Source organism: Triticum dicoccoides, chromosome 2A (assembly GCF_002162155.2).
Source record: "Triticum dicoccoides isolate Atlit2015 ecotype Zavitan chromosome 2A, WEW_v2.0, whole genome shotgun sequence".
Lineage (NCBI taxonomy): Eukaryota > Viridiplantae > Streptophyta > Magnoliopsida > Poales > Poaceae > Triticum > Triticum dicoccoides.
In genome coordinates, this window is record NC_041382.1 from 195270666 (window position 1) to 195293658 (window position 22993).

Below are 22993 nucleotides of genomic sequence, written 5' to 3' on the forward strand. Positions count from 1 at the left end.
CTATGTCTCACACAAACCCGAAAAACCAACTCAAGCACGAGTTCCAGCCACTTTTGCTGCAATTTTTGATCTCCTTGCTCAAAGCACCTCTCGCAAAACTGCTTGGGGAGATTGTTCCTTGGTATGTGACTCCTCCATTGGTCCAATTAGTTTTTGTTCTAGTGCTTTATTATTTGCAAATTTGTGCTGCATAGGTGACCATGTTCTTGAGCTTGCATGTCAAATTTATATGGTTCTAAGTAGTTCTAATGCTTGATATAGGCTCTAGGCACTTGTAGGAATAATTGCTATCAGTTTTATTAAAGTTGGTTCACTTTTGTTTGAAGTTACTAAAAATTTCAGAATTTTTGAGAGAAAAACAATATGTTTAGGAAGATGTTCCAAGGTGGTTCCTCTAAGAAGCAAGGACCCAGGATTGCTATGCGCGATGCTGACGAGGATCCACCAAGAGACGCTCCAGTACGGCCTTGCGAATGGCCGTCAGAAAATTTTATGGACCGTGCGAGAATTAAAGAAGAATTCAAATCATATTTGTGCAATGCCGGTCTTGAGGATTTTGAGGCTAACAAATGCCCCCAGTATCATGATCTCACAAGTTCATTTGTGAGGAGGTTTGAGTATTCATCTTCGCGTAATTCTCCTTCAGTCATGTTTGATCTTTATGACAAATCTTATACCATGGACCTAGAGGATTTCACTCTTGCATCCAAACTTCCATCATGGGGTAGTGTTAGGGATCCCCCTAAATCTGAATTTAGAAATTTTCTTGCTAGTATAACTGTAGGGGAATCTAGAGATATAACACAGGCTACCATAAGGAGCATTCACTTTCCTGCTATACATTATTTTGCTCTCTTCATCGGTAGATGCATAAATGCTAAGGATGAAGCATGTCACATGTGTGTCCCTGATCTTAGCATTCTTAGGAGTGTTGTGTTAGGAGACCAATCTTATCATATGGGAGCCATTGTAGCTCGTAGGTTGCATCATAATAGGCATAATGGAGATTTCTTTGGAGGAATTTATGCAACTCGCTTAGCTCATTTTCTTGAGATAGACATTCGTGAGGGTGATATGGAGTTGCCTCCTGCATATTTAGATTATGACTCTATGGCTTCGCACCAGTTTGTCGAGAGGCCTGAATCACCTCTCTTATATCGCTTAATTTTTGATAAACAGTGTGTTTTCCGTATTACTCTCCCTGCTCCTGCCTTCTTTGATTCACAGGCAAAAGGAAGATATGTTATTACCAGAGAGGAGGCAGAAGAGTACGAGAGGAGAGGGGAGGCAGCTCGACTCCACGCTGCAGCACAGCAGGCAATAACTGCTGCATATCAGTATGATCCCAACTATTCCTCCTCATCACAGTACGACCCCAAGAACTATTATTATGGATATCCGCCAGGCCAGCCGTGGCCATGGACCAACTTAGGCCAAAAGCCTAAGCTTGGGGAAGTATGTATTTCTCACCAACATTACATTTATGCTCACACACACTCATTGCTAGATGTCGGTGCTCATACTTTTTCACTGTAATATCCATGCTAGTTTATTTTCTTTTTCCTGTTTTCTTCTTGTGTGTTTGTTAAACCTTAAAAAAATAGTAGTAGTTTATTTTTCTGCTGTAGTAGTAATAATTAAAAAGAAAACCCAAAAATATTTCCCGTTCTTCTTTTGCTTGTTGGGAGCTTTCCCGTGTAAATAGTTTTATTTCTTTTCTTTTCTTTGGGGGTCAGTAGGAGAAGACCATAATTAAATTGTTGAAGTGGCTCTTATATGCATTATTGATTGATTTAACCAAGAGCCCATATTGCCTTGTCTTCTCCTGTTTATTGAATGCTCGCAGATTCCAGCTTAGTCCAATGCACGTGCACTCTTATTATTATTCACACCGTTCGGTCGTGCAAGTGAAAGGCAATTATGATGATATATGATGGACTGACTGAGATGAGAAAATCTGGTATGAACTCGACATCTTTCGTTTTTGTAAATATGACGAGTCCCTCATTCTTGATTCAGCTTATTATGAATAAACATGCTTGCAATGACAATTAGAGATCATAGTTGATTGTGCCATGCTTGATTAGCTATGAGTTATAATGATTTACCTTGTATGCCAACATGCTATTGAGATGATTATGATGTGGTATGATGGGGTGGTATCCTCTTTTGAATGATTTAAGTGACTTGACTTGACTTGGCACATGTTCACGCATGTAGTTGAAACAAAATCAACATAGCCTTCACGATATTTATATTCATGGTGGATTATATCCTACTCATGCTTGCATCCAATGTTTATTAATTTTAATGCATGTACATGGCTGTTGTCGCTCTCTAGTTGGTCGCTTCCCAGTCTTTTGCTAGCCTTCACCTGTACTAAGCAAGAATACTGCTTGTGCATCCAATCCCTTAAACCCTAAAGTTATTCCAGATGAGTCCACTATACCTTCCTATATGCGGTATCTACCTGCCGTTCCAAGTAAATTTGTATGTGCCAAACTCTAAACCTTCAAATAAACATTTTGTTTTGTATGCTTGAATAGCTCATGTATCAGCAAAGGCTGTCCTTATCTTCCATGCCGACCAATCACAGTTTGCCACGTGGCGACTGCTCACTGGTCGGAACCGCCCCGGAAGGGCAAAAACACAAGGCGAGTGAAGTGAGCTTGGCAAAACCACAATTGTTGAAAAAATAGGGGCAAATCAGTCGAGCGTGACCCAACTAGGGGCACGAATACAAAAATCCCTATTCTCAAGAGGAGTGGACTCCGCTCCTCACTCACGAGAAAATGGCTGGTCACCGGGATACCCAGTCCCATGCCTTATGCAAACTAAATCAAAATTAATTGCAAACAAAAGTCCCCCTGGGACCTGATGTATGTTGGAGGCACTCGTTGTTTCGAGCAAGCCATGGATTGATGCTTGTTAGTGGAGGGGGAGTATAAACTTTACCATTCTGTTTGGGAACCGCCTATAATGTGTTTAGCATGGAAGATATCGCCATCTCTTAGTTGTTACGTTGACAATGAAAGTATACCGCTCAAAATACAATTTATCTCTATTTCAAAACCGAGCTCTGGCACCTCTACAAATCCCTGCTTCCCTCTGCGAAGGGCCTATCCATTTACTTTTATGTTGAGTCATCACCCTCTTATTAAAAAGCACTAGCTGGAGAGCACAGCCGTCATTTGCATTCATCACTGTTAATTTATATTGGTTATGACTATGATTGGATCTCTTTTACCATGAATTACAATGTCTAGTCAGTCCTTGATCTTTAAAGGTGCTCTGCATTTATGTTTTGCGGTCTTAGAAAGGGCTAGCGAGATACCATCTTGTTATATCATATTATGATTGTTTTGAGAAAGTGTTGTCATCCGAGATTTATTATTATGACTTGCTAGTTGATTATGCTATTGATATGAGTAATTGTGAGACCTGAGAATTATTGCAAATGTGGTTAGTTATGATCTATGCTAAAAACTTGAATGCTGGCTTGACATAGTTACAACAACAAGAGCAAACAGAGTTTGTAAAAGTTTTTCTTTCTTTCAGTTTATCAACTGAATTGCTTGAGAACAAGCAAGGGTTTAAGCTTGGGGGAGTTGATACGTCTCCGTCGTATCTACTTTTCCGAACACTTTTGCCCTTGTTTTGGACTCTAACTTGTATGATTTGAATGGAACTAACCCGGACTGACGCTGTTTTCAGCAGAATTGCCATGGTGTTGTTTTATGTGCAGAATACAAATATTCTCGGAATGACCTGAAACTTTACGGAACATCTTAGAAAAAACAATAAAAAATCCTCGCCAAAGATGAAGACCAGGGGCCCCACACCCTTCTCACGAGGGTGGGGGCGTGCCCCCCTACCTCGTGGGCCCCCTGGAAACCCTCCGACGCCAACTCCAACTCAATATATTTGCTTTCGGAGAGAAAAAAATCAGAGAGAAGAAATCATCGTGTTTTACGATACGGAGCCGCCGCCAAGCCCTAAAACCTCTCGGGAGGGCTGATCGGGAGTCTGTTCGGGGCTCCGGAGAGGGGGATTCGTCGCCGTCGTCATCATCAACCATCCTCCATCACCAATTTCATGATGCTCACCGTCGTGCGTGAGTAATTCCATCGTAGGCTTGCTGGACGGTGATGGGTTGGATGAGATTTATCATGTAATCGAGTTAGTTTTGTTAGGGTTTGATCCCTAGTATCCATTATGTTCTGAGATTGATGTCGCTATGACTTTGCTATGCTTAATGCTTGTCACTAGGGCCCGAGTGCCATGATTTCAGATCTGAACCTATTATGTTTTCATGAATATATGTGAGTTCTTGATCCTATCTTGCAAGTCTATAGTCACCTACTATGTGTTATGATCCGGCAACCACGAAGTGACAATAATCGGGACCACTCCCGGTGATGACCATAGTTTGAGGAGTTCATGTATTCACTATGTACTAATGCTTTGTTCTGGTTCTCTATTAAAAGGAGGCCTTAATATCCCTTAGTTTCCAATAGGACCCCGCTGCCATGGGAGGGTAGGACAAAAGATGTCATCCAAGTTCTTTTCCATAAGCACATATGACTATATACGGAATACATGCCTACATTACATTGATGAATTGGAGCTAGTTCTGTGTCACCCTATGTTATAACTGTTACATGATGAACCGCATCCGGCATAATTATCCATCACTGATCCGGTGCCTACGAGTTTTCCATATACTGGTTTACGCTTATTTACTTTTCCGCTGCTACTGTTACAATCACTATAAAATACCAAAAACATTACTTTCGCTATCTTTACTTTTGTTGCCGCTACCGCCACTATCATATTACTTTGCTACTAAACACTTTGCTGCAGATACTAAGTTTCCAGGTGTGGTTGAATTGACAACTCAGCTGCTAATACTTGAGAATATTCTTTGGCTCCCCTTGTGTCGAATCAATAAATTTGGGTTGAATACTCTACCCTCGAAAGCTGTTGCGATCCCCTATACTTGTGGGTTATCAGTGCTATGCTTAGGATTGGGTCTTGTCCATCACATCATTCTCCTAATGATGTGATCCCGTTATCAACAACATCCAATGTCCATGGTCAGGAAACCATAACCATATATTGATCAACGAGCTAGTCAACTAGAGGTTCAATAGGGACATGTTGTCATCTATGTATTCACACATCTATTACGGTTTCCGGTTAATACAATTAAAGCATGAACAATAGACAAATATCATGAATAAGGAAATATAATAATAACCATTTTATTATTGCCTCTAGGGCATATTTCCAACAAACACCTATTGGACGAAGATTTGGAAGGAGTATCACGAGCAAAAGGAGTATGTGGAGCCGCAACCTATCGTGACCACACGCAATGTGGCATCTCTCCAACATCTTTGGGGATCATTCAAGGGGAAGTGAACAAGTACGCCGGCTACTACTCACAAGTGACCAAACGCCCTCAAAGTGGGATGGGAGTCGCAACTCACGTAAGCTCGATTGTCTCATCTAGCCGTCTGATACGTCTCCATCGTATCTACAATTTTTGATTGTTCCATGCCAATATTCTACAACTTTTACATACTTTTGGCAATTTTTTATACTATTTTTGGGACTAACATATTGATCTAGTGCCCGTGTCAGTTCCTGTTTGTTGCATGTTTTTTGTTTTGCAGAAAATCCATATCACACAGAGTCCAAACGGGATAAAAACTTACGGGGATTTTTTTGGAATATATGTGAATTTTGGGAAGTGGAATCAACGCGAGACGATGCCCAATGGGCCCACGAGGGTGAGGGGCGCGCCCTGGGCCCTCATGGCCACTCCGTAAGGCAGTTGGTGTCCTTTCTCCGCAAGAAAACCAATATCCGGATAAAATCGTGTCAAAATTTCAGCCCAATCAGAATTACGGATCTCCGGGAATTTAAAAATGGTGAAAGGGCAGAATCAGGGAGTGCAGAGACAGAAGGAAACACACACACACACACACACACACACACACACACACAGAGAGAGAGAGAGAGAGAGAGAGAGAGAGAGAGAGAGAGATCCAATCTCGGAGGAGCTATCGCCCCTCCACCGCCATGGAGGCCATGGACCAGAGGGGAAACTCTTCTCTCATCTAGGGGGAAGGTCAAGGAAGAAGAAGAAGAAGGGGGGCTATCTCCCCCTCTCTTTCGGTGGCGCCGAAACACCGCCGGGGCCATCATCGCGACAACGATCTACACCAACAAATTCACCGCCATCATCACCAACTCTTCCCCCCTCTATGCAACGGCGTAACCCCTCTTTTACTAGTTGTAATCTCTACTTAAACATGGTCCTCAACGCTATATATTATTTCCCAATGATGTATGGCTATCCTATGATGTTTGAGTATATCTGTTTTGTCCTATGGGTTAATTGATGATCATGATTGGTTTGAGTTGCATGTTTTATTATTGGTGCTGTCCTATGGTTCTCTCCGTGTCACGCAAGCGTGAGGGATCCCCGTTGTAGGGTTTGCAATATGTTCATGATTTGCTTATGGTGGGTGGCGTGAGTGACAGAAGCACAGACCCGAGTAAGTAGGTTGTTTGCGTATGGGAGTAGAGAGGACTTGATGCCTTATAATGATATGGTTGGGTTTTACCTTAATGATCTTTAGTAGTTGTGGATGTTTGCTATAGTTCCAATCATAAGTGCATATGATCCAAGAAGAGAAAGTATGTTAGCTTATGCCTCTCCCTGAAGTAAAATTGCAATAGTGATTACCGGTCCAATTATCGATTGCCTATGGAAAAATAACTTTCTTGTGACAAAAAGCTCTCTACTAAACCTAACTTAGTTGTGTATTTATCTAAACAACCCCTACTTTTTATTTACATGCTCTTTATTATCTTGCAAACCTATCCAACAACACCTACAAAGTACTTCTAGTTTCATACTTGTTCTAGGTAAAGCGAACGTCGAGCGTGTGTAGAGTTGTATCGGTGGTCGATAGAACTTGAGAGAATATTTGTTCTACCTTTAGCTCCTCGTTGGGTTCGACACTCTTACTTATCAAAAGAGGCTACAATTTATCCCCTATACTTGTGGGTTATCACCATCCATTGTATATGCTTCTTGTGTTTGAATTCTCGTGCTCATACATGTGTTGTTTGCTAGAAGGCGGTGGCGGCCACTTTGTATCATGAGGTGGAGAAGAAGCCATTTGCTTTTAGCCATTGTTGGGTCATATTGAATGGCAAGCCGAAGTGGAACCAACTTTTGGCTGACCTCAAGTCTGGCAAGAAGAGGAATGATGGCTCAAGCTCCATCCAATCAATTGGGTTGGACGATAAAGAGGACGATGTTGTTGTGACGGATGGAAAAGGCACCGTGCCAAAGGACAACCGCCAAGTCATGGGAAACAAGTGGGAGAAGGCACGTGCCGCCCGTGATGCCGTGGCTACTGAAATGTCGTCCACATGCACGGGCATTTTTTGGTGAGGAAGAACAAGATGGAGGAGAGGTACAAGCTCATGTTGGACGCGCAAAAGAAAAGGATGGAGTGGGACCGGAAGAGGGCGAAGAAGAAGCTCGAAATTGACAGGGAGAAGATCAAGTTGGAGAAGCAACAAGCGGCAATCAAATGGGATCTCGAGAAGGCTAAGACATTTGGCGACATAGAGCTTGAGAAGGAGAGGCTGCAACTCGCTCGGGACGCGGAAGATGCGAGGTTCATGTTGGCGGACGACACCCTCTATGATGAGCATGCGAAGATGTGGCTTACGGACAAGAAGATGGCAATCAACGACCGCAGGAAATACGCGATGGAGAGGGCGGCCGTGGCCTGGATGCAGGCGGAGGAGGCAGCTCAGATGCAGGCGAAGAAGACAGCCTGGATGAAGGAGGCGGAGGAAACCCGGATGCAAACGGAGGAGGCTGCCCGGATGCAGGCGGAGGAGGATGAGCTGGTCACATTCAGCCTGGAGGAGGAGGAGGACGCATTTTGCTCGGAGCAGGCGCCCAGCCAGTGCTCCGAGGCCATCCGTCACGCTCGGACATTGATTTCATTTTGCCATGTCCGGTTTGTTGAACTATGATTTGCTTTGCTTTGTTTCGAACTTTGGCATTCGGGCAGTTTGTACCATATGATCTACGTGCATGGATTCGAAGATCGGAATTTGCGGTATGTCAATGTGTGGCACAACATTTGAGGGGTGCCCGATCAGTGCCCGCGGACGCGCCGGGGCGTGTCCACGGGCGTTTGAGGGGCCGGATTTGCCAAGTCTGGCTGTAGATGCTCTTATGTAATAAAATGATAGACACTCAATGTAACCTATGCCAACATAATAACACATGCACGTGGGGGAGCTGACGGTGTGTGCCGGCGCCCGGGCGACCGGGGTGCGGTGTTATAGCGGTGTCATGGGAAGGAGCGCCCATAGTCAGGCCCGAGGGATATAGGCATATCGGTGAACCTCGTTAACAAATCTTGATGTCGTGCTCATGTGATTGCTTAGCCTTCGATAGATCTACTATGCGCCTCATATTAATTCTAACAAATGGTATCAGAGCAAGGTTACAAATAGATTGCGGATCGTTGATTTATAGGAACAATATGCATCCGGAGCAGGTTGTCGCTCATTACAGCGTGTTCCTCTGTGGGATCGGATCACACATGGAAGCGACGACACGGCATGGAAGGCGAGAGCCAGATCAATTCGCGTAGGGAGGTCAAGACACCAGGAGCAGAGTACGCTGTTGGCGATGCCGCAAGTTGGGCCATGTACGGAGCCTAGCGATGTGCCAATCTCGGCGAATTGCGGGTTTACCGTGTACGCAGGCTACAATAGATCAATTATGCAGCAGCAAGGCGGTGGCGTGGAGCGATGTAGGTGCGTGCGAAGTCAGGATAGTGCGGTGCTAGTGGGCCGAGGCGCAGAGGCCCAGGTGGCAGGTGGCCTAGCAGGCCGAGGCCAAGTCATGCGTGAGGCTGTGGGTGGAAGCTTCCTTCCAGGCGCTCGGACGTCCGCGCGGTAAGACAGAGGTATGTGGCTTACCCTAATTGCTGCTCTTTGCGGCAAGTTGTCGCTGTTTCGCAGAAGGGATCGAGCGATCATTCGCGGGGTGGGCCGGCCCATTTAGCGCTTCAGGATACCTGTTTTGGAACCTTCTATGATGTTTCTAGCCGATTTTTTCCTATTTTGGGAACCTTCTAGTAGGTTCCTGAAACCGGTTTTTTCCTGTGCAATTTGTTTTTCGTTTTCCTTTCTTCTATTTCTCTTCTTTGTAGTTTTTTCTTTTCTTTTCTTTTTTCTTTTTCTTTTTATTTTCTTGCACCTTTTCTTTTTTCTATTTCAAAATTAGTTTAAATTCCAAAAAATGTTTTCTTCCGAATTTCCAAAAAACTAGAATTTCAAATTTTGTTCTCTTCAATTGAAAAAATGTTTGGAATTCTAAAAAGTTTAAAAATTCAAATTTTGTTCGCTTTTCGAATTGTTTCCTAAAATTCATAATAATTTAGAATTTCAAAAAAGGTCCGCATTTTAAATTTTCTTCAAAAAATAAAAAGTATTCAAGAACTTCAATACAATTATTCCTGTTTTTAAATTCTGTTCGCATATTAAAGAATGTTCATGATTCAAAATTTGTTCATAAATGCAAAAATTGTTTGTATTTTAAAATCTTGTTCACAAATCCAAAAATATTTGACAACTTTAAAAAATGTTCCTATTATCCAAATTTGTTCACAACTTCAACAAATGCTACAGTTTGTGAAAAAAATTCTGAACTTTAAAAAAATGTCACATTGAAAAATTCATGAATTCAAAAAATGTGCGCGGGAATTGCAAAAAAGTTTTGTGTTTTGGTAAAAGTTGTTCGTAATTTTAAAAAAAGTTCACCTTTTAAAAAAATATTGTTTTTCAAGAAATGTTTGCATATTCAAAAAATTGTTCAGAATTTCGAAAAATGTTCTCCTATTCAACTTTCTTCCTTTTTTTCCATAAAAATAACGAGTTTCACAACTAATGTTCGCGTTTGAAAATTTTAGAAAAAGATCAAATCTTCAACGGCTTATGGTATCTTTTCAGAACTTTCACAACTTTCCAGAAAATGTTCAGAATTTCAAAATTTTGTTTGCATTTAATCTGTTTATTCACAAATTTACATAATGATTGGGAATTCCAAGAAAGTTCTCACTTTCAAAATATGTTCAAAATTTTGAAAATTCATCTTTTTGAAAATTAGTTCTCAAATTTAAAATATGTTCAAGGAATTTGAATAAATGTTCTCATTTGTAAAATTTGTCATAAATTCGAAAAATGTTCTCTAATTTCAAAAAATGTTCCAGCTTGTCCAATTTTGTTCACATATTCCAAAAATGTTCATGTTTTTTGAACTTTTGAAAAAATGCGTTTTGAATAAATTGTTCGTAATTTCAAAAAATGTTCATGTTTTGTAAAAAATGTTCATAATTTCTATAACTATTTGTGTTTTCAAATTTTGTTCACAACTTTAGAAAATATTCAGGTATTTCAAATCATGTTCCAGCTTTTCCAAAAAAAAATCACATATTCAAATCTATATGCTGCAGTACACGTACAGAAAATAACATGCAAGGGAAATATCCCGCAATAGAGAGTTCTTAAATATAATCGCGATGCGGTATTGTTCAAATGCATCCATTTAGTCCGGTGGTTCGCAGAGCTTGTTGAACACACCTCGAGGTCCTTATAGGTTCGATTCCTGGTGGCGTCATTTCTGGTTTTGCGTTTTTTACCGCTGTAGAACACACCTCGGAGTCCTTATAGTGGGCCGGCCCAGTCGGACGCCTCCTGTGTGCGTCACGCTGGCTGCGCCGCAAAATGCGGCACATAGGACCTCCCGAGGTACGTGGCTGTATGTGAGGCCAGGATTGGGGCTAGCTTGTTAGTGTGTGCCACGGTAATCTTTTACCGCTGTAGACACACCTCGGGGTCCTTATTATGCGTGTCACGCTGGCTATGCGCCGCAAAATGCGGCACATAGGACCTCCTGAGGTACGTGATTGTACGTGAGGTCAGGATTGGAGCTAGCTTGTTAGTGTGTGCCACGGTATTTTTTACTGCTGTAGATACACCTCGGGGTCTTTATAGTGGGCCGGCCCGGTCGGACGCCTCCTGTGTGCGTCATGCTGGCTATGCGCCGCAAAATGCGGCACATAGGACCTTCTGAGGTACGTGGCTGTACGTGAGACCAGGATTGGAGCTAGCTTGTTAGCTGTGCCACGGTATATTAGCTGCTGGAGGCAGGTGAGATTTTGTTAAGGAAAAAAAGGTCCATGACGGTACATGCGAAGCTATGAGCAGATGAAGACAAGGAAAATAAATTTACTTATGAATGAAAATGCTACTTTACTTATGAATGAATAAAAGAGAAGAAGTTTATAAAAAAAAGACGAGGAAAAGAAATTATGCATACAGATAATCAGGGTCAGTTTTGCATGGAAGGATTTTTCTTCTAGTGGGTCTAGTTTGCCAGGAGGGCTTGGAGCATGTGCGGCAAGAATGACGATGTGTGTAAAAGGCCCAGAGGAGTCCGGAGCGCATTGTGTCAGGATCACCGATTAAGATAGCCCGCAAAATTGCCGCGATAGCTGCCCTATAGCTGCCCGGGAGCCTTGCCGCTACGCTATGTTTGCTGCCGCGAAATCCTCGACATATCCCTCTAAATGCTCAGAAATCAGCAAAATCCTCCAAAAATTATCTCTCCCACCAAAAAAATCTCCGCTATTTGCCCCGATTGCCCGCTATGGCCGCCGCTATAGCTGCTGGGAGAGGCCACCGCGAAATCGTTTCTCCCGCGATTTAATCTATGGTCAGGATCATGCAAATGCGTCAAGCAATGCACAAAGATGTGCGGGGCGGACACGGCGCAGGGTGGAGCATGGTTATAGTCGGACATACACGGCTAGGATCGAACTAGACAGTTTGATGGATCGACATGGATGTCAGTCAAAGCAGAATATGGCGGTGATTTCAACGACGACGACATAAGAGCGTGATGCTAATGGTGGCCACCTTCTGGGCGTGAAAACGCATGGTGCAGGCCAAAGGGCTTGTGTGGCTTCGACAAAACTATGGCGCTAAGTTGATTCAAGGCAGTGTACACATGAGAGCTTTGAAGCCAGGCATTTATGCATTTTGCCTATGAAAAATATATGTAGCGATGTTGTCTCCTTCACCTTTCGCAATGATGATGTCGGGAATATAAACCCTAGGGAAATCATGACTAATCTCCTCTTCTTATTGGCGTGGTTAGAAATGGCGGTAACAACGAAACCTCTAATAAAAATGATGGTAGACACAGTGGTCACTTGTTGGCCCTGAAGAGGGTCTTTGTGTGAGAGGTGGAGTTGCATGTTAATCGTTTGTTATTGATGGTGATGAACTGATTATTATTGCATGCCACAGTTTGATGATGAATATGACCGAAACATGAAAAAAAATTACCCTACTCCAGTTTTTATGTCCGTGATATGAAGTTTTGGTGCCCAAATATTGATGATCCACCCAAATTTATAAATGACGGTCATTGATTTGTTCTTTTAACTGAGAATGAAATAGAACATGGAGGCATTTTGTGAAAAGAAGGGAATGCCTTGACTTTGCATCGATTAATACATTCAGCATCTTTCATTGCAGAGTTTTAAATTCCGGATATAAACATACGTCTATAATGAACAAAGCTATGAAAACCAAAATGCAATAGGATTTGAACCTAAATAAAAAAGCAGCGTGAACACACATCAAAAGCGAAACAACGATTAAGCCTGTGTTTGATAGCAAAGTATTATATAAACCAAAGTATTCCAAACTACAATAATTTCACCTGTAGGTATGAGATGCCATGGTTTTACTAGAACACAATATTTTGAAGTATTCACAATACATAAAATCTGTTTGGTTGTTACCGCACAACACTGTAAATTTTGCTGCCTAGCCTTTTGCAAAGAGAGGCTAGCTGAAAAATAATGGATGGAAGTAGCACCGTGGTGTAGTACTAGAATAGAATATATGGATCGATTAGCCTAATTATGAATAGCGGGCAACAACAGCGGCGGAGTAATTAGGCAGATGACTTTCGAGCAATCTGAGGCACTCCCTCTGTCTAGGTAAATAAGTCATCTTAGGTTGTGCACCGCAACCAAGGTGAAGAGGAAAACGAAAAAACTTAATGTTTATTTGCTAATTAATACCATTGCATGCAACGAACTAACCACTGCATGTCATGTTTGATAGTCTCAAGTCATTAAAAGCATACACGTCTCACATCTCTTATTGATTGATTTCTTTATTTATGTCAAAAAATACGAAACAACATGATAGTTAAAACAACACGTCTATGTGTTTAGGGACTATTTGATTTTTGTAACGTGACTTATATACCTAGACAGAGGGAGTACTTAAAACCCTTCGTAGTGGCGCCTTCACTGATCTCAAATGTAACAGCAGCTTGCTCCCTATGGTTACCCGTGTGCATCATACCACACAATCTAGGACAGAGCGAGTTGTTGAGCAGACTGGGGAAGGACCACGACAGAAGTACTTTCTTTTCAGCTGCCCTCTCTTTTAAAAAGAGGTCTGGGTTTGTTTTTTTTTTTTTTGCAGAGAAGAAACTATAGTTGGCCAATACTACAATATTAAAATCTCAGTTTTTAGGGGCAACCAAACAACTCGTTGTAAATAAAATTATGGTAACCTTCAAAACTGTAGTATTAAGGCGCACAAAAACCGTAATCATCTATTTGCCTGCAGAGCACCAACACCAAAAGGAAATAAGAAAATAAAGAGGAAAGATGAAAAGTGTTTTTCAGTTTGGAACAAGTCTGGATGACATGCGGGCCATGGGTTTGATCACCATCCTTTGCCTATGAGCCACAGCCAGTCAAGAACAGCCCCTAAACATATGCCCGCCAAGAGGCAGAACACGAGCAGGTTTCCGAGAGCATTCTGTTCTGGCCCCTGGACAAAGACACCAAGCTACAACTCAGTCAGTAGTAGCACCGCCATAAAAAAAGGAAGGAAACAGAGCCCTTTTTTTTGCGAAACAAAGGAAACAGAGCCTTGGGCCTCCATGCAATGTCTAACGAGTTGTAGCTACTGGCTAGCGTGGAATGACTGTGCAACGCTAACCTTGTACGGCTTCGGCGCCTCGGTCAGGACGCAGACGGTCAGGCACCCGTTGCTGAGTCCCAGAACCGATACGAGCAGGATCATCCAGGCCTCCCCTCCGTACCTGGCGGCGCAGTAGAACGCCGGGAGGAGCAGGTACCGGGCGAGCACCGCGGCCAGCAGTCCCCTCCGGGACGTCACCTTGATGATCTCCACCAGAGGCACGTATCTCCCGACCAGGTCCGAGCCGTTGTAGGTCGCGATCAGCACCAGCGCGTACCTGCGCGCGTTTCCATTCCATCGTTCCTAGTAGGAGTAGTAAGCAAAATTTGGATGCATGCCAAAATGGGATGGTGGCTTAATTACCAGGAGCCCAGGCTGTGTGATCCGAGGCCTTCGGCGAGAAATCCCGGGAAGATGGACAGCGTCAGCAGGTAGATGAGGAACATGTCCAAGGCGTAGTCCATGTTCTGCATAAGGAGCTGCTTGTTGCTCAAACGTTCAGGGATGGCTGGGTCGTCTTCAGCCTGAAACGTACGTATGGATCTTTCATTTGCCGTCGGGCGGGAACCAGATTACAGGTTAAGGGGACATATGAACAGTTGTGTACAGATGTACCGATAGTTTAGGCTGTCCCTGGAGGCCAGCGGCAGCAAGGTCGGCAACGACCGTCAGTGATCCCTCGGAAGCCGCCTCTGCACGGTAGAATTTCACTATTGGCAGCTTGGGGAAGACGTGGGCGTACAGCACGACGCACAGCAGCTCAAAGAAGCATGATGCGGCGAAGAACAACACTGGAACTTATATGAATGAGCAGCAGCACAGCTCGGTGGATATGGATAAACCATCGTGTTGGAATAATTATGCATCTCTGGGATGCCATTAGCAGGAACAGATTGCACCTAGATCACCTCACAACATGAACAGAGAAGGGTTTAGGGTTTCTTTACAAGTCACGGGAGTGGACATGATCGCCTGCTCGGTGCAGGCGTGATGCAGGGTTGATGTAGTCGAAGTAGATGTTCTCCTCGACGTCCTGATTCCTTCAGGACGCCACCGGCACTGCCCAGGGACAGCGGCGGCGGCTGGCTTAGGTCTTCCCGTCGCTGCAGCACTCCCCCTGATCGGATGGGGTGAGAGAATATCGGGAGGAGAGTAAACCTTATGTGAATTGTGATCTCGCAGGTGCCCAGCTCTCTCCCGTATCCCTTTTAATATGGCGCTGGCGACAGGGGACCCAAAACCTGAGTTGGTTTTTGGGCGCCCCCGATCAGGGCGCGTTAGTTCTGATCGAGGCTCACGTACGTTGGTACGTGGACCCCTTCACTTATCGTCATCCCTTTATCTTTTTTTTCCTGTTAGACTAATAGATCTAACTGGCCTGTTTAAGCCGTCAGATCAAAACCAACATTCTCCCCCTTGATCGTTAGGCTTAACTTCATTCGTCCATTCTACATAGGAATGATGTACCAAAGTGAGGTGTTACAACAGCTCAAAACGCCATAGAACCTCAACACTTATAGTACACCCGCCTATTTCGAAATGGAAAACATTTTACTAATTGGGAAGTGGTTTATTTAATGGTCCTCTTATTCCAGAATCATCAGGTCTCCAGTAGTCCCATGCCGGCAACATGCTCACGAAAGATACTGGGTGGTAAGCCTTTTGTTAGCGGATCCGCAAGCATATGCTTCGTTCTTATATGTTTAACATCAACTGTTTGATCCTGGATTCTATCTTTCACAACACGATACTTTATGTCAATGTGTCTGGCAGCATTACTTGACCTGTTGTTACTCGTATAGAAAACTGCTGGTTCATTATCGCAGTACAATAAAATTGGTTTAGATATGCTGTCAACCACTTTAAGTCCGGGTATAAAATTCTTTAGCCATACAGCCTGCCCGGTGGCCTCATAACATGCTACAAATTCTGCTTGCATCGTAGATCCAGCAGTTAACGTTTGTTTGGAGCTTTTCCACGATATAGCTCCTCCCGCGAGTGTGAATATATAACCTGACGTGGATCTCATACTATCCACACACCCGGCAAAATCAGAGTCTGAATAACCAACAATTTCTAGGTTATCAGTTCTTTTATATGTAAGCATGAAGTCCTTAGTTCCTTGCATATAACGCAAGACTTTCTTTGCGGCCTTCCAGTGGTCCGGTCCTGGATTTGATTGGTATCTGCCAAGCACCCCGGTTACAAAACATAAGTCTGGGCGTGTACACACTTGAGCATACATGATGCTTCCAACAGCTGAAGCATAAGGAACCGACTTCATCCGATCAGTTTCACATTGGTTCCTCGGACATTGAAATGTCCCAAACTTATCGCCCTTAACTATAGGAGCAGGTGAGGGTGAGCACTTATGCATATTGAATTTTTTCAGTACTCTCTCAAAGTATGCCTTTTGAGATAGTCCTAACGTTCCTCTGGACCTATCTCGATGAATCTCGATGCCGAGGACATACGAGGCTTCACCAAGATCTTTCATATCAAAACTGGATGACAGAAAATTCTTGGTCTCATGCAGCATATCCTTATCGCTACATGCCAACAATATGTCATCAACGTATAGGACTAAAAATGTGAACCTACTGCCTTTAAACTTAACGTATATGCAGTTGTCCACAACATTTTCGGTGAAACCAAAAGTTTTGATAATTTTATCAAACTTGAGGTACCACTCTCTTGAAGCTTGCTTCAAGCCATAAATTGATTTCTTTAGACGACATGCTAAATGTTCCTTTCCTTCCACAACAAAGCCTTCTGGCTGAGCCATGTAGACATCTTCTTTTAAGTCACCATTTAGAAATGCCATTTTAACATCCATTTGGTGTAGTTCCAGGTCGTAATGAGCTACTAATGCCATTATGATTCTGAAAGAATCCTTGGTTGACACAGGAGAGAAAGTTTGCTTATAATCAATGCCTTCTCTCTGTGTATACCCTTTTGCCACTAGCCTTGCCTTGAACCATTCGACATTCCCTTTGGAATCATACTTGGTTTTGTAGACCCACTTGCAGCCTACTTTCTTAGCTCCATCGGGAACTTCTACTAAGTCCCATACATCGTTTGAGCCCATAGATTTCAACTCGTCTTCCATGGCAACCAACCATTTGGACGAATTTTCGCTTTTAATGGCTTCCTTATATGAGGTTGGATCCTCCACCTTTCCCATATCATTCATGTCCTCCATCAAAAAAGTGATATAATCATCTGATATGGCTTTCTTCCTCTCACGTCGTGGTCTACCCATGGGCGGAGGTGGTGGTGGAACATCATCATTTTCATTATTTTCTCGGAGATCCTCATTTGTGTTTGGATTCTCATTATTAGTTTCTGGATCACCATTCGACTGAGAGACTGAACCGTGAGATTCAGGATCATCAGATGTCACATTTCTTCGTATTGGAAAAACAATCTCTTGGATAGTCGGGGATGGAACACAAACCCGCTTCTCCTCAAGATTGATCTCCCTTAAATTTGTGACCTCATTATCCTCAAAAAATACCGCTTGTCTAGTCTCCACAAACTTGGTGGTGTGTCTTGGACAATAAAAACGATATCCCTTTCCCCTATGAGGGTATCCAACGAAGAAACAGCTAACTGTTTTTGGATCCAGTTTCTTAAGTTGTGGATTGAAAACTCTAGCTTCAGCAGGGCAACCCCACACCCGTAAGTAATTCAAGCTCGGTTTCTTTCCCGCCCACATCTCGTAAGGTGTGTTAGGTGCTGACTTAGTTGGAGCAAGATTTAGTATGTGTGCAGCTGTCTTTAATGCCTCTATCCAAAGGCTTACTGGTAAACTCGAGTGACTAAGCATGCTTCGCACCATATCCATAAGGGTGCGGTTGCGGCGCTCGACCACACCATTTTGTTGTGGTTCACCAGGCATTGAGTACTGAGCAATGATTCCATTTTCAGATAAGAACTTGGCAAAAGGTCCAGGAATCTGCCCATAAGGAGCATGCCTACCATAATACTCTCCCCCGCGATCAGACCGTACAACTTTGATTTTTGCGTTCAGTTGATTTTCAACCTCCGCTTTATAGACTTTGAATTTCTCCAAAGCTTCCGATCGGTCACGTATGGGATAAATATACCCATAGCGGGAAAAGTCATCTGTGAATGTAATGAACGAATCAAAACCATCTACAGACTTAACATTAAGGGGTCCACATATGTCGGTGTGAATTAATTCTAAAACCCTTGTGGCTCTAACTGCTCCTTTCTTAATTGTTTTTGCAAATTTTCCTTTAATGCAGCCGACACATTTGTCTGCATCTGAGAAGTCTAATGGGAGGAGTATTTCATTTTTAACTAAGCGTTCCATTCTCCCCCTCAAAATGTGGCCCAAACGACAATGCCACAATTTCAAAGAATTACTTACTCATTTCCATTTCTTCTCAACATTAATTTCATCACTCACATGCATAACTGAATCATTATGAAGAGATAACATGTATAGTTGGCCTCGTCTAACACCGATGCCTACATTCTTATTACATTTGATCAAAGCAAATTGTTTCTTGCCAAAATGGCACTCATACATATCATCATCTAAACGAGAAACTGAAATCAAATTCCTACTTAAGGTAGGCACATAAATAACATTATTCAATCTAAGAGTGTGGCCAGTGTGTAGCTCCAACGTGAGAGATCCCACAGCTTCAACATCGGCCTCAACTCCGTTCGCAACCTTAAGTTTTCTTGTTCCTCCTCTTATGGTTTGGATCGTATCGAATCCCTGCATAGAGTTAGCAACGTGAGTGGTTGCCCCTGAATCAATCCACCATGACTTTATTGAAAAATCAACATAAAGTGATTCATCTACAAAAGTAATTTCATCAATACCTCTTTTGTTCATCCATTTTAGAAAGCCTGGGCAGTCCCTTTGATAGTGTCCCTCTTCTTTGCAGAAGTTACAAGCATTTTCTCCAGCAGTGGAGCTGCTAGGAGCAGAAGAAGAACCACCGGCTTCTTTACCCTTGAATGCCTTAGGGTTGAATGGCTTAGTGCCTTCTTTCTTGACTTGCCTTTTCTGAGGCTTAGGGAAACCTTGTCCGTCATGCTTTCTCTTGTTAGAGCCAACATGAAAGACATGGTCTTTCTTCTGCCTCATGATCCTTTCTTCCTCCTGGACGATCCTTGCGGTCATCTCAGAGAGTGGCCATTTTTCCTTTAGAGAGTTATAGTTGACCTTAAATTGTTCAAACTCTTCAGGAAGAGACTCAAGAATAATTATGACAAGAAGGGCTTCACTTAAAGAACACTCCAAAGCCTTAAGCTTGGTGAAAGCATTTACCACCCTCAATATGTGCTGCCTAACATTTCCGTCAATAGTGTATTTCTGAAGAAGTTTAGCAAAAAGCTCATGAGCATACACTTTGTCGGAGCCTTTAAATTGCTCCTCCATTTCAGTGAGGAAATCTTTAGCAGTATCTTTCTTAGGGAGTGCTTCAGAAATGTCCGGCGATATTGTCACTTTCATGATGAGAAGCGCAATATGGTTGGACTTATTCCACTTCTCCATCTTAACATCATACTCCTTCTTGAGTTCTGCATACCCTGTGACACCTGCCACAGGTGCCACAGGTTTTTCTTCCCTCAAGGCATAGTCAAATTCATTACAACCCAAACATAATTGGACTTGGGACTTCCAACGAGGGAAGTTACTCCCCGTAAGTGGTTCGATCGTGTCGGACCGGAATGGAGCGGAAGCTGAAATCATCATAAAAGTTCATAAGTAAACTTCCATGATTATAAATTTACGTTGGTAAATAAACAAACATGCCAAGTATTTAATTTCAACTCCATGTCAAAACACCGTTGGGCAGAAAAAACATGGATTTAAAATATCATAGGGGATGACTCATAATAATAAAACAACATTGGTCCGAATTAAAATTAGAGTCATTTCATTCTTAATTTAAACATCAACATAAAAGAAAATATCATTATTTTTGATGTCTAAAAATTCATCATGCAAAACACATAATAAATCCTGAATAAAAAATCTCGTTGGTTCAGTTTTACCCAGAATAATAATGTGTTCATTTTATTTTTAGGCATTTTCTGTTTTAAACAGTGCAAAACATGAAAGATATTAACTTACATGCACTGGAAATCACAGAAAAATGCGATGGCCCAAAATACCCACGGTTATACAGCGGCCCAAAACCCAGCAGCGAAAAACCGTAAAAAAAACGCGCTGGGCTAAGGCAACTTGGGCTGAAGCCCATGGCCAAAAATGGCCCATTAACGCCCGCCGGCCCGGGTCATAGCTCCGCGACACTGTGAGCCGTCCGATCGAATCTGACGGCTCGCGCGGCTTGCGGCCGGAGCAAAAACAGCTGACCTGGGCTAACCCTAGGTCGTTTCCCCCTCTCCCCCGCATCTGATTCCCGATCCCGCTGGCTCCATTTCGAGGTCGACGGCGGCGACGAGAACGCCGGCCACCCCAGTCCATACCGACGCGGCGGCGGTGCTCGCCGGAGGAGCGGGCGCAGGACTAAGTCCGCGCGCTCTCCCGTCGAGCATGGCAGCCCGGGTCGTGTCCAAGCGGGGCGGGGAGGAGCACCCCGGCGGGCCAGCGGCCTGCTGAACGGCGACGTCGAGGCACGGCGGCCCACGGCGTCCTACCGCACGGTCTCTCCATTGGGAGGGAGCGGCGTGGCGTTCCGCGCGCCGACCCGAGGGACGGCGGCGTCGCGGCATCGGCGTCCTCGCATGGTGTCGGCCATGCGGGCCCCGAAGGGGATAGACGTCGACGCGGCGCATTAGGTGAGGATTCTCCTCATTGCTTCTCCAATTCGTGTTCATTAGTTGCTTGATGTGGGGAAAAAGCAATCCTAATTTCAGAATTAGGGTTCTTGCGAATTGGGGATGAATTCTAGGGTTCTTAAACATGAGGGGGTGCTACAGTTGACTTGCGTGTATCCCTCTGCCTAATATTTTGCTAATGCATACGGAAACAATACTTAAGCATGATCAATTTTAATCAACTTAACATGAAGGTGAGCATAAGATCTTAACTTAGATTAATTAGAATTGATGAACTTAGGTGGCACTACTGATCCGTAGCAAATTGGAATTAAAACATCATCAACAGTGGGCAATTGACATCAACATTAGAAAACAGTAGCAATCAAACTTGATCTACAGAGGGCCTAAACTTGAGATTGGTTTACTGAACATGATATAGGGATCTAAAAGCAATCATATCTGGCGACTGATACCATTGTTGGAATAATTATGCATCTCTGGGATGCCATTAGCAGGAACAGATTGCACCTAGATCACCTCACAACATGAACAGAGAAGGGTTTAGGGTTTCTTTACATGTCACGGGAGTGGACATGATCGCCTGCTCGGTGCAGGCGTGATGCAGGGGTGATGTAGTCGAAGTAGATGTTCTCCTCGACGTCCTGATTCCTTCAGGACGCCACCGGCACTGCCCAGGGACAGCGGCGGCGGCTGGCTTAGGTCTTCCCGTCGCTGCAGCACTCCCCCTGATCGGATGGGGTGAGAGAATATCAGGAGAGTAAACCTTACGTGAATTGTGATCTCGCAGGTGCCCAGCTCTCTCCCGTATCCCTTTTAATATGGCGCTGGCGACAGGGGACCCAAAACCTGAGTTGGTTTTTGGGCGCCCCCGATCAGGGCGCGTTAGTTCTGATCGAGGCTCACGTACGTTGTTACGTGGACCCCTTCACTTATCGTTATCCCTTTATCTTTTTTTTTTCTATTAGACTAATAGATCTAACTGACCTGTTTAAGCCGTCAGATCAAAACCAACACATCCTACTAGCAGAAACTCAGCGAATGAATTGGGGGTTTGATGCGACATACTAGCTCCCCTGCGAAGGCCGTCTCTGGATTTCTCGAAGGCCGCCTTTGTAACGAGCCTCAGGGCCGACGTTATTGTGCCAGATGCAGCCATGCCAGCAGAAAATGACTGGATCCAAACAAGTTATATCAAATTACTGTCTCCTATTTCTCAAAGAAAAAAAATGTCTCATGCACAGAAACAAACTGCCTCGCTAGTACGAAAACCCTGTATGTTCTGGCACAAGAAATGGCACCTGTATGAACTCCGGGCACATCAAGGACAGGTCCCCGGTCATGGCACCTTCTACATGACCTTCCGGGACGCCGAACACCGCCACAACCGTACACACGCCGATGAAGGTTGCGATTCCACCTCTTCCCGACGTCGCAAGATCCAGCTACGGCGCAGGGGAGAGGAATCGAGCAGTTAATGTTTAATAGTTCAGAACACGGAGTTTCTGAAAATGTGCTTACGATGATGAGAGCGAGCGAGCCGAGGAAGAAGAGTGAGTACCCCACCAAGTTGCGCACCCTGGTGTTTACTTTCGCCTCATGGTAGGCAAACACCGCAGCTATCACGAGCACAAGCGGCTGATAGGTGAGAGAGTGATGACTCTAACCGGACGGTAGTTCTGAATTTACAAGTGTCAAAAGTTAGTTCTCTGTGTGTGTGCGTGTGTGTGTGGCATACTCGATGTGGAAGAAGAAAAGCATTCATATACTAGTAAAAAGTTTGTTATACTGGGAAGAGGTGGACGAGGTAATCTTCGATGGTGAGCATGCTGTTGTACCCGAAGAGGCATCCGTTGCCCAGAAACCAGCAAATGAAAACGCCCAAACTCTTGCCCTGATCAGCGCATGCATATCATATATACTGTATGTGTTTGCAGAAATAAATAGATGTTCGAGGTGATTCAAGGGAGCGAGCAATCAAGCACGGAATTATCTCAGGAGGAAAATGATGATCCATGATGCAACAAACCTCCTGAGTTGTGTGCACCCCGCGATGGTCAACTTCGCCGTACGCCAT

The 22993-nt window shown here is 43.7% G+C and overlaps 2 pseudogenes; one reads left to right on the top strand and one right to left on the bottom strand.

Annotated features, from left to right (window-relative positions):
• Positions 1-7474, top strand: part of LOC119357780 — a 104510-nt pseudogene extending 97036 nt beyond the window's left edge.
• Positions 7475-13866: 6392 nt separating this feature from the next.
• On the bottom strand, positions 13867-22993 carry LOC119359262 (annotated as a pseudogene).